General features: G+C 33.3%; 1 long non-coding RNA gene across 1 annotated transcript in view; it reads left to right on the top strand.

Annotated features, from left to right (window-relative positions):
• Positions 1-1,492: 1,492 nt before the first annotated feature.
• The window catches only part of LOC141385598 (uncharacterized), a 67,558-nt gene continuing 61,060 nt past the window's right edge, over positions 1,493-7,990 (top strand). Inside the window, exons 1-2 of the long non-coding RNA XR_012406330.1 lie at positions 1,493-1,582; positions 4,011-4,124. This is a non-coding gene — a long non-coding RNA (uncharacterized lncRNA). The remainder of the gene's footprint in view (positions 1,583-4,010; positions 4,125-7,990) is intronic.

The following is a 7,990-nucleotide window of genomic DNA, read 5'->3' as shown; positions in this document are numbered from 1 at the left end:
TGAATTGGGTAAGCTAAAATTGGCCATAGTGCATGTATGTGAATGAGTGTTGAGTATGGAAATTTCCCAGTGATGGGTTGCAAATGGAAGGGCATCCGCTGAGTAAAACATATGCTGGATAAGTTGGCGGTTCATTCCGCTGCGGTGAACCCAGATTAATAAAGGAGCTGAGCCAAAATGAAAATGAATGAGTGAATGAATCTCAATGTCAAGAAATGCTTCTTCATCATCACATTTACACACATCTCAATTTTGTGTGGTATGGCATTATTTAGCTGACTCTGATTTTGTGTGATTTTGTCTTCCTGGTGTTTACTGCTGTCTATGGAGCAGTCCTGCAAAATTACAAAGAAAGCTGATCCTAACTGGTCTTCGTGCATGCATTAAAAATGCTGATTGACTTACAGAAAGAACCTTATAGAGCCAAACTAGAGTTTGACTTTGTAGATAAACCTTTTTTGCTTTTTAAATAAAAAGTCTTAAAATGTAAAACAACTTATAAAAAACATACCATAATGTAAATAAGATGTCATTTAATAAGAATATGTAATAAAAACTCAATTTTGACACAAAATGTTATATAGAACCTTATAATTCTAAGGTGATGAAATGCTTTTATTAAACTTAGTTCAAGATAATTTTATAGTTAGGGACTTGTTAAATTTGAAGTTGTAATCTGATTACTGTAACATGTCAGTCCGTGTTGTGTGTTCTCATCATGTGTCTATTATCTGTTGGTTCCCCATGTGCCGTGCTCCATGTTCTTTCTGTTTCCATCATGTGATTCCAATTGTTCTGTTTCCTGCTGTGTTAATGTTCAGTATCTTCACCTGTCTCACCCCTGCATGTATTTAGTTTAATCATGTCTTGTCTATTTTTACCCAAGCATGTCTTTCTTTTGTGGTCTTGAATTGTACTGTTGCAAACCTTTGTCACACCAGCAGTTCCTTGTTCCAGCTTATCTTGTAAGTGCTTGTTTTTGTAAGTAAATAAATTGCTAAATAATGAATAATAAAATTGGTATTTTTGTGATAACTCTTAAGTTTTGTACTTCTGTGAGTGTGCACTGATGATTGAGTTATCAATTGTTGATAATATCTAATAAAAGTTTATTTTAATCTAATGTTAACATTGCAACTGTAGTAGCCTTTTTTTTTTCCTCATTATACATTTCTCATACTACTATAAAACAAAATACCTAACGAGCTGCAGCTCTGTACAGTTTTGCTCCAACCCTAATCAAGCCCAGCAGATCAAGTAATCAAGGTGTTCAAGGCTACTAGACTATTAAGCTGGTGTGAGGTGGTTGGAGCTAAACTATACAGAGCTTTGGCACTTGAGGAAGTTTGAGACCATTGCTGTAGACCAGGGGTGTGCAAACTCGGTCCTGGAGGGCTGGTGTCCTTGAGAGTTTAGCTCCAACCCTAATCAAACACACCTGAAACAGCTAATCAAGCTCTCACTAGATACACTAGAAACTTCCAGGTGTGTTGAAGCAAGTTAAAGCTAACTCGGCAGGACACCGGCCCTACGGGACCGAGTTTGGACACCCCAGCTGTAGACAATACTATTCTTCAAGCAGGTAATGCTATTATTGTCATTGTAGTGAATTTATTGAAAAATGTGTTGCCATTATCTCTATTAAATAATATTCACTTATGCTGAAGTGATTAAAACAGCTTTGTTGGAGTTCCGCAACTATTTTGATAAGCTTTTTTTTATAAGCTTTTTTTTTTTTTTTTTTTCCAAAATTGATTTACACATTCTTATTTAATGACAACTTTATTTAAAATTATGCAATGTTTTTATGTAAGTTGTTTACTCTAAGACAGACTGCTCTGTTGGCAGCGAGAAACCAGTTGATCAAATGCTGCACTACAAAGTTGAGGAGAGACTTTAAATGAGATCTTGAAAGAAAGCGTTATTTAAATAACAAATACTTAAATTTATGGGGCATATAATTAAATTAAACTATCCATACTGATAACACAAAATTAGCATCTGCACTTGACAAAATATTTAAACACAGCCTTTTATTAATTTCAACAAAAAATTCATATGCAAGCAATTATTAAATGTTATTGAAAGGACCTTCTTAGCTTTCTCAAACATCAAAAAATATTTTTTTGTATTTTTTTTTCTTTTTGTACCTTGTATTTCTTGATAAGTAATGCTTCAATTAATGATCTGACAATTAGTATAATTGTAGGCAAAAAAAAACTTTTTAGAATTAGAAGGTTCTATCTGCATTTGCCTTTTTTTTTTTTTTTTTTTTTAAACACCAATTTGCATTTCAAGAGAATTTTGATCATTTACGTTACATCTCTGACACGATGTATGAAAAATATCTCAGTATCTAAAATATATTTAGAACGTGGATAGAACCTTATAATTTTCTTTATATTTTTTTTTTTCCTCATAAGGCAACAACTTTGTGAAACAGGTTAGAAATGGTTCTTAACTTTAAATGCATTTGTTCATATTTATTAAGTATAAAAACACATTATTTCCACGTTGTTATGAAGGACTGTTTTTATCATATCTGGGAGGGGAAAACACACTCCAGGATTTGCATAAAAAATTGCTTCATTAGTAATTCAGAGTTAATACTACATTGTTTTTGAATCACACACTAATACTTAATAGTAATTCAAAGTAAATTCTAGTGTTTTATACTGTGTAAATAATATATATATATATATATATATATATATATATATATATATATATATATATATATATATATATATATATATATATATATATATATAATAATTTTTATTTTTTGTATTTACGATTATTGGTTGCTACATCATAATGTAGCTATTGTAGTATTAATGATTGTGAACTGATCAACTATATGTTAATAGTTCTGTAAACGGAGTTTGCTCTACTGTATATGCTGTACACACATTGATGTGGAATCTTGTACAATACTGGGTTTATTTATGTGGGATGGGGGCTTTCAAGGTTATCCTTTTAAAAGGATAATCAAAAAACATGAATATTCTTGGCTTATGAGAACATGACATTATTTATACATAAAGTTTATTGTGTGAGTAAAGCAGCTTTGTTTTACATTACTGTTCTGGGCTACATCAAAGAGATTAGTTATAACATGTATAGCAGGTGAAGAGATTAAACTATTCTTCTTTCTCCCTATAAGGCTGCAGTGCCTCCAAAATATTATCACAGCTGCTCTGTGAACTTTTGAAGTCTGTTTTGGGATAGAGATGAACTATTAATATAACCGCATATTATTTTTTCAATATTATGTTTTCCATTCAGTGATGCACAGGGAGTCAATACTACCTTCAAGCTTACACAAAATTTATCAACATTATTTCACCATTACTGTTTTCACAATTTCAATAATTCTCAGTTTCAGACCATCCCACATTCCCTCACTTATAAATAAATAGATGGATGTACTGAGTGATATGAGATAAACTAATATAACAAGAGTAATGTATGGACCTTAACTAATATTTCAAAGTGAATCTTCACACTAGTCTCTCACACTACTCTGCTAAGATCTTGATCATCTTTTCTTGAGTCTCTCACAGTTCATTGTTGTAGTGGGTTTCTTAGCCAAAGCTATTGGCTGATAGCACTTGGCTGATGTTTCATCAAAGTGATTTCAGCTCAAAGGAATTGCTTGAGCAGTGATCCCCATTTATACATACATATTTTCCAGAAAATTACAGGTACATTTCCACAAAAAGACAATGTGTAAACAGGTATGTTTTAAAAGTACTGGCAAATGTTCCTGGAGTGTTCCAGACTGAGAAGTTAAAAGTAATGGCACGTTTTCTGAATTCTGTGAACTCTGTGTGAAAACAGAAGGAAAATTGCACTGACTAGAAGCGTCTATTCTTGGTCAATCAGAACATTCTGATTCTGATGGGGCATTTACACTGTTTATGAAAAATAAAAGCTTTTCAGTGTTTTGTCCAGACACATTTAGTTGCTGCTTGCTAATCTGACAACATTTTTATGTTCCTCCTTAGTGCCAGCTGTGAAAAAATATTGCTTAAACTTGTGATAAACTGCTGTGAGTTACCTGAAACTGCTGCATTCAAATGTGTATAACAGAAGGGGAGTGCGACTTCAAACTTCAATCGGTGAGTGAGATTTTAAAAGAATATACCCGTATTCTTTAATTTCGATAAGTTTCTCATAAGCACACATTCATATGTACATCTTGACATGTGAAAGTGTTCACATGTCTTCCGCATCTCTTTATCAGAGTTGCTCATAATACTTTTGCAATACTTTGCCCGTGTCCTTCTTTTAGACCTCTGTCAAATGTGTAAAAATTTTTAGTTTTTTTTAGCTTCAGTTTTGCTTATCTTTCCTTCAAATGCTAGCTGCAAGATTTTCTTCTTATAGTTCTGCAGTATTTTGCCTTGTATCTGAGACAGAAGCAGCTCTGTAAATGTGAAAGTCTGAAGTACAAATGAAACAACAAAAAATCAAATCCCTTTCATGTTTACAAATACAAGCACAACTGTTTAGAGCTAATTTCTGTCCAATTTTACCTGCATTTTAAAATGGATGTTTTTCTATAAAAAATTACTGACTGTCATGTCCTGTGTGAACAGTGCATATTTGAATTTTACCAGTAAAGTTGTTCCAGTAATTTTACAGATCTTTACTGGTATTAATGTGTAAAACAGGCTATTGTACAGCATAAATATGTCAGTCTGTTTGAATAATGAAAATAAATAATTACATTCTCCTAAAGTGGTTTCTAAAAAAACATTTGCAATTACTCTGTTACCGTATGTAGCTTTTTAAAAGGCCAAACCCCTGCTTGCATAAAATATCCTTCAAATCATGACACCCTGTTTGCGTCCTTTCATACACTTCTTTACTTTGGATTCAGTCTTTTCCCAGTTTAACCATAAACATAATCTTTCCAGTCCGAGTAATGACAGGCCCATCTAGCACAAGCATTGGGCCTAGGGAATGCCATGATATTGCAGCCCAAACCATCACTGATCCACCCCCATTACTCACTCTGGGCATGCAGCAGTCTGGGTGCTGTGCTTCTTTTGGGGCTTCTCCACACCATATCTCTCCAGAATGTGAAATAGACAGTAAACGTGGACTCATCAGCGGACATTTGTTTCACATTGTCCACACACTATAAAAAAATGATTGTACCAATTAGTTATGACAGCTTAATTTTACATTAACTTATCTGGAGGAATGTGTTGACATAACTTATACATCAAAGTTTTACTTGACTGAACTTATTATTTAAAAAAAAAAAGTCATCTGAAAAAATGTGTGAGGGTTTGGGATCATGTGTGTTTTAAATGTGCATTTTATGCTAAATATTTAACCAAAGCCAACTGTGTGTGTACCTAATCATCTTTAGTTTTTACGTGTTTTTTGTGCTTTTGAGAGGGTCTTGGACAGTTTGGGCTGGAAGTAATCAAGTACTGTATATCTGGCAACACTGACAGCCATTTTCTCATTGAAATATTGTGGTGTGTTTTTCTGAGGTTCCTCTCAAATACCTGCTGCTTTGGTAAAATTTGTATTTGCAGACTTCAAAAACCTAATTTTAGTATTAAATGCTAAGTAACTTGGCATGGAGGCTCAATGGTTAGCATTGTTGCCTCATTGCAAGAAGGTCGCTGGTTCAAGTCCTGGCTGGGCAAGTTGTATGTTTTCCTTGTGAGTTTCCTCTGGGTTCTCCCAAAGATACTGTATGTGGTATAATTCAATTGAACAAACATGTGTGAACTGTTTGAACATGTGTGAACTGTGTCAGATCAATTTTTAAGTCCACTAAACTTAAACTATGTCTATTAAACTTAAATTATAAAGCCATATCAACATCATTCTTTTGTCAAGTTTAACTGTCAATTTTAGTTAAGACAACTTCACTTTGTCAGGGGTTTCCAAACTCTATTCTGGAAGCCAGGTGTCCTGCAAAGTTTAGTTCTAACCCCAATAAGGCAAACCTGGGCTAGCCAATCAAGCTCTTAATAGGCTTTCTAGAAACATTATTGCAGATGTGTTGAGGCGAGTTGGAGCTAAAATCTGCAGGACTGAGTTTAGAGACCCCTGATTTAAGTGAACCTAAAATGTTGAGACACTTTTTTTCGACACTTTATTTTTCAGTTCATCCAAGTACAACTTTAATATACAAGCATTGTCAACACATTAAATTCAGATTAGATAACTTATTAAGATAAGTATTAAGTTGTGATGACTAATTGGCGGTATGTATATATATATATATATATATATATATATATATATATATATATATATATATATATATATTTTTTTTTTTTTTTTTTAATTATTTATTTATTTTTTAACAGAGTACTTGGTGAAATCACACTAAGCTTTATACTAGCCTAGGGCCACTGGCCTTTCATGGTTTCATCAACAAAATGTTATTTAATGTTCTGCTAATTTTAAAAAAAGTCACATACATATTGAATGACCTGAAGGTAATTTAACAGCATGCAACAGCAATGCATGTTTTTATAACACTTTTTATAATATTAGCACATGGCAGATAAGTGACCACACACATCTCTGCAACATCTGGGATTACAGGTCAGGGCTTGATCTTAGATATTGTGATTTTGATTTGCTATGTCTGCTGGTAGGACATTTAGTCTGCATAGCACTGAATCCCAGAGGGGTGATCAGTTGTGAAACACACACGCCAAAGTACACACTACTCGAGTGCAGTGGCCAGATCAGACATTGTGAGATGTTTGCAAACCGTGACCTTTGCTTCCAAAACATTCCACAATTCTAAGATTGGATGTCCGATTATGGTATTCATCTATTAAAAGCAGAAACAGCTGATTTTTTTTTTACTTCTCCTGTTGGACAAAAAAATATTGCTGTAGAGATTTGTTTGAGTGAATCTTATTTAGATTCCTCTGCAGTTAGGAAAATACCATAGCAGGTATATACAATAAAGCAATGTTATTTTTGTTTTTATGTGTGAATTGCTTTGAAAGTCCCCTACCCTTTTCACTGTCAAGAATCATCCTCTCAAATGCAGAAGAGTGCTGTCATTTAATTTGCTATGCATATATTTACACACCAGTCAGCTGAATGCAGGGCAAATATGCAGCTGCTCAGTCTGGGTGTGAGATATGTTTCTCGCTAGTTTGCTTTTGGTAAGCTGAAAATGTTATTCGCAATGCAAATCAAAATGAGCAAAGCATTACAAATCCTAGCAAAGTCATGGAATAATTCAAGACAAGCAGAATAATATAATGATCTCAGAGAGCTAAACATGAGTAAATTGACTTTTACCATATTTACACTGTTGAATGTTCAGCACTGATTGACTGATATTTCTGTTTGCTATAAGGGATTTATACAGTTTAAGAATTTATTGCAAGATCAACTATTTGTTCAGTCAAATTTGTTCAGAAATAATATGTATTCCTTTGCTCTGCTGTCGGCAGGAATTATAGTGTTCATACCAGAGCAAATGCAATGTTTTGAGAACAATTAGTAACCTTAGAATTGTAAGGTTCTATCTGACATTTTTGTTAAAATTGAGTTATTGGCATATTCCTATGACAACTTGTTTACATTATGGAAATTTTTTTATGAGTATTTTACATTTCTTAGACTTCTTATTTAAAAAAAAAAAAAAAAAAAAACAAATGTTAAACGTACTGTTTGCTATGAAATGCAAAAACTTTAAAGCTTATTATTAAAAAATCACTTAGAATGCAGATAGAACCTTATAATTCCAGGGTGACTGATTGATATACAAAGAAAAAAAAAAAAAAAGGTTGCTATGGTCTCCAAGAAAAACTCTGACCATCAATGGCTCGACTGTGAAGAGGTAGACTGCACTAAATTCTGGAGAGTGCACATTACAGATAACCTCACCTGGACAACCGAAGTTATGTGAATTAACAAGAAGGAACAACAGTGTTTCCACTTTCTTGGCTGGCTGAAAAGGATAAGTCTTCCTCCACCCATACTC

Source organism: Danio rerio, chromosome 5 (genome assembly GCF_049306965.1).
Source record: "Danio rerio strain Tuebingen ecotype United States chromosome 5, GRCz12tu, whole genome shotgun sequence".
Classification (NCBI taxonomy): Eukaryota; Metazoa; Chordata; class Actinopteri; order Cypriniformes; family Danionidae; genus Danio; species Danio rerio.
This window is presented reverse-complemented; position numbering and strand designations above follow the sequence as displayed.